Below are 4,545 nucleotides of genomic sequence, written 5' to 3' on the forward strand. Positions count from 1 at the left end.
TTTTTTTTGAGCTCCTCACGTGGCGCAAGCCCACGCGGAAGCCTGGCCGACCCCCCGGGTGTTCTTGAGTTTTCTGGTAACACTCGACGGCGGAACCAAGAGACTAAATAGCGCTGCTGTTGAAACGCCTTGTTTTACTTCGGTGTGCACGGAGCATGCCGGCTCATCTGAACCAATACGCTGCATGCATTCGAATACGATAAGAGTTACTGGCCTACAGGAATACCAAATAAGAAACGTCTTGGTCTACTCACCAGCCTAGTCCAGGTTTGAACAAGCGCAGTGACTGAAGAGCTATGGTCGGACAGCCGGGGACCGAGCGGTTGTAAGCACAACAGGCTTTGTAGATAGTGACCTGCCCACGCTTGGCGATTCCACGTGCCGAATTTGTTTGTCGCTGCTTGGCTTTTTTTAGTTCTATACAACGGCGCTGCATCAGCTTGCGCTGCATCTGACCCTTACTTATCAGAGCGGTCGTCTGTTATTCGTCCACTTGTGCTTGCTCGGCCTCCGGTTGTTGGTTATTTCGTATTTTTTTCGTCCCGTTGAGCTTATTCTTTGCTGATTCTGTCTGGGGAAGAGAGAGATATCGTAGGATCGACATTGTGCATAAAACGTTTTTGAAATGCGAAATTGTTACTCCTTTTGGTTGGTGAAAGCACGCACCCAGCTGGCGTCTGCCGAGTAGGCGCGCATACAGCGTCTGCAAGAAGCGCCCACAGCAACTAATGCTATGTTCAGACTAGCGACGTAATAGCCATATCGTGAGCTATGGACGGAAAGAAAACGGCTTTTCACGCAGCTCGGTTGGCTGAGACCTCAAAGGACGTCATTATTAAATATATTACGACAGTTACGACAACAGTCTGAACCTGGCCTAACCCTTTGCTAACCCCTTCCATAGCGTTACACGCATTTAATGGTTCACATATAATAGACAAATATACTTCGTTTGGAAGGGCTTGGCGAGTACGCCTAATGCCATTCGAAGAAATTCCCCTTTTCCGTCTCTAGCTTGGAATATGTACAATGATCGCCGTTTCTACGCCGCTTTCGGTTGGCTAGGCGCTTAGTGATCAGTGATTCCGTGAAGCAAAAACAAAAACAAACTGATTGTGGTTCAAATTCACAAATTGTAGAACATGTCCAATGTACTTCTGCAATTGCTAGTTCATTAAAAATGTAATTTTGTGTTACTGAGTTACGCACCAAATAATATGCAATTGCACAGACTAGTCATGATATATAGTTACGTCAGGTTGGTTACCTTGTAAGTACTTTCTAGCTTTTATGGATATATATGCCGCACAGGGAAGCTTACGATGAATATAATTTGCCCATCCAGGTTTGAAATTAGAGTAATTTGCAATTCGGTAAAAATGTTTTCTTGGCATGCATTTAGAAGAAAAAGGTCGGGACAGGACCCGATAAATAATAGTAACGATTGGAGTAGGGGGGTTATTGTGTCTGGTCAGGGCGCCACCGAAGAGATTGAACATAAAGATGATCAGGACGTGGCTGATAGCCATCTTGTGAGTTTATGGAAGAAAAAGAAACAGTTGGAGCAAAAAATCAGCAAGAAAAGAGGTGACAGGAATCTCCGAAAGCAACTTGCTACATTAAACAAAGAAATCCAAGAGCATTGGCAGTGTCCGAACATGGCGGCTAATCCGACATCTTTTCGAAGAGCGTTGGCAGTGCCGGAACATGGAGGCTACTCCGACATTTTTTAGATCCAGAGAAAACTAAGTCGGAGGCTCGACAGCAGCTTCAAGAGCTCGTGTATCAATATGAATGTCCGACGAAGAAACTGTTAACCGAGGTTAGGTATCGATACCTCAGCTGGGCTTGAGATGCGAATATCCCTAACTACGCGGGCTCGGAAAACCCGGACTTGGACAGTCCTGTCCCGATCGCGGAAGTGAGGGCTGAAATCAACCGCCTTAGAACCAAAACCGCTGCCGGGCCGGATAAAATCAGCAACAGGATGCTCAGGAATCTTGACGACGGTTCCATTAGTAATCTAACAACATATATGCAAGAATGCTGGGTCAAGGGAGAGATACGTTGCGAACCTGGTCTTGATTCCGAAGCCAAGGAAGAACGTAAGCTTTGAGCACCTCCGACCAATTTTCACCACGTCTTGTGTTGGAAAATTGGTGGAGCACGTAATCTAAACTAGACTGAACAGATTCATGGAAGATCAAAACCTGTACCTTGATACTATGATAGGCTTCAGGTCACACCTGTCGGTATGCGATGTCATGCTGCAGCTGAAAGAGCAGGTTATCGACAAAAAGAGTGCTGATGCTAGAGTAATTGTGAGAGTGGACGTATCCAAGGCTTTTGATAATGTAAAACACGCAGCAATACCCGAGAACCCTAACGCGCTAAACGTAGGCGTGAAGACTAATAACTACGTAAGGGATTTTCTCTCGAATCGGATTGCAACCATAAGTTTGGGAGGACAGTCGCTCGAAAATATTAAATTAGGAAATAGAGGGACACCGCAAAGGTCCGTTGTCTCTCCGACCCTGTTTGATGTAGCGATGGTAGGGCTTCCAGGGCTGCTGGACAAAATAACAAACCTGCATTACACCATATATGCGGACGATTTGACGCTGTGGGTAAACAGGGGAAGCGACGGACAAATTAAAAGCACACTTCAGAGGGCCATAGATACAATAGAGAAATATCTTGAGTCGACCGGGTTGAAATGCTCGGCAGAAAAATTAGAGGCTCTTTTTCTACAATTTCAAACGAGGAAAAGGAACAGACCCCCTTGCAAGAGCTACGACATTCCTTTACGAGTGAATGGCAATGTGATTCCGACCGTATAGACAGTATTAGAGTCCTAGGGCTGCGCATGCAAACAAATGAAAAAGAACACTGAAACTATCAGGAGGCTTGAAGCGAGTGCAAGCCATGGACGTGGTGGTTACTTAAGCGCATTTCTAACAAGCACGCGGGATGAAGGAGACCAATCTTTTGAGATTGGTTCAGGCTTTCGTCACAAGTCGTGTGCTATTCGTTGCCCCCTACCTCAAACTTGGTAAAGCAGAGAAAGATAAAATTGAAATCATACTCAAGAAAGGGATCGAAACCGCACCAGGCCTTCCTCCGAACACCCCGATGGTAAAGCTTCTGAGACTAGGTGTCTCCAACACTGGATGAGCTCATAGAAGCTGCAACGGTGTCGCAGCATCAAAGCCTTTCAATAAGTAAAACTGGAAGAAAAATCGCGGAGCGCCTGGGGTTCGAACCCCTCAGTGCTCCAAGCAGACTGATACCGTACCTAGACCAACTAGGAATAAACTCATTATTAAACCGCTGCCTACAAACATCCACCCCGTATTTCACGAAGGCCGACGAAAAAATAGGGCTATGGCCTTGCAGGCCATATTTGGAGGGAGGTCTGATGTGCTCTACACGGACGCTGCCGAATACGATACTAACAAGACCGCACACACAGCGGTAGTGGTTCGTGAGAGTGGAGACCCGGTCTCGTGCTGCACCATCAAAAACACAAATGCAACTGAGGCAGAAGAAGTTGCTATTGCTCTAGCAAAGCACAAACCGGTATAAGGGTGATTGTTAGTGGCTCTAAGGCAGCGATTAATAATTATGAAATGGGCAGGTTCTTTGCTGCAGCCGCCAAAATTCTCAGAGAAGGTCAAGTATCAGCAGAGCAAATCTCTCTGGTATGGTGCCCTGCCCACCAGGCCTGTGGGGGAACGAGGAGGCGCATGTGACCGCCCGAGGTCTCACGTTTCGGTCGATCGCAGCTGACTCACCGCCTCCACGCGAGGAACCCCTTCCTTCGGGTGACGAACTCAGGACATTTCAGGAAATAATTTCTCACTATAAGCTCGGTCCGAAGACCTGCGAAGCGCCGGATCAATGGCTCATCAAAAAAGAGGAAGTTATGTGGAGGAAATTGCAAACCGGGGTGTTTCCGAACCCTCAACTGCACAGAAAATGGCATCCGGAAATCTTTAATCCTGGATGCACTCACTGCAATAGCATTGCAGACCTAGTCCACATGGTCTGGACATTCCCTTCCTATAACGACCCGAACAGAAATGTGGAATCTTGGGAGGCCTTATTACTCAACCACAAGGCAGAAGAGCAACGGAAAGTCATCGGTCTCGGCCTGACCGCCGCCGAATCCCAAGGGATTCCGGCCGACGGTTAGGGGGATGAACGGAGGTCTAGGCTAATGCCTTCTCCCTCGTAATTTTAGACAGGTGCAAATAAAATTTATTTTTCTCTTCTCTCTCCCTTTGTCGTTTGGGTGCAACAATTCTATGCAGAAGCAATTTTTTTTTGGAATAGCTGTTTGTCAGTTTGCCAGTATGGTCCAGTTTTGCTGAAATATCGTCCTTTGTAACGCGATCGGGTTTCTATTGAAGCACTTAGGCTTTATTTTAAAACGATATGCCCGCAGTGGGGCTTTCGAAGAGGACAGATGGTCAGAAGAAAATGGTTGCATCCAACCGCAAACACCTCGCCTGAAACAAAAACGTTACGACAAAGAATCCGTCG

General features: G+C 46.8%; 1 protein-coding gene and 1 pseudogene across 4 annotated transcripts in view; one reads left to right on the forward strand and one right to left on the reverse strand.

The window, feature by feature from the left end:
* LOC144179346 (uncharacterized) overlaps positions 1-408 on the reverse strand; it is a 43,810-nt gene extending 43,402 nt beyond the window's left edge. Inside the window, exon 1 of one of the 4 annotated variants that reach the window (XM_077707664.1) lies at positions 255-408. The gene's annotated coding sequence lies outside the window, so the exon portion shown is untranslated. The remainder of the gene's footprint in view (positions 1-254) is intronic. The other 3 variants (XM_077707662.1, XM_077707660.1, XM_077707661.1) reach the window with 3 other exon arrangements.
* Positions 409-2,225: 1,817 nt separating this feature from the next.
* On the forward strand, positions 2,226-4,195 carry LOC144179976 (uncharacterized; annotated as a pseudogene).
* Positions 4,196-4,545: the final 350 nt, after the last annotated feature.

The sequence above is a fragment of the Haemaphysalis longicornis genome, unplaced genomic scaffold (genome assembly GCF_048455015.1).
Source record: "Haemaphysalis longicornis isolate Haplotype H1 unplaced genomic scaffold, Haemaphysalis longicornis Haplotype H1 scaffold_4, whole genome shotgun sequence".
Taxonomy (NCBI): Eukaryota; Metazoa; Arthropoda; class Arachnida; order Ixodida; family Ixodidae; genus Haemaphysalis; species Haemaphysalis longicornis.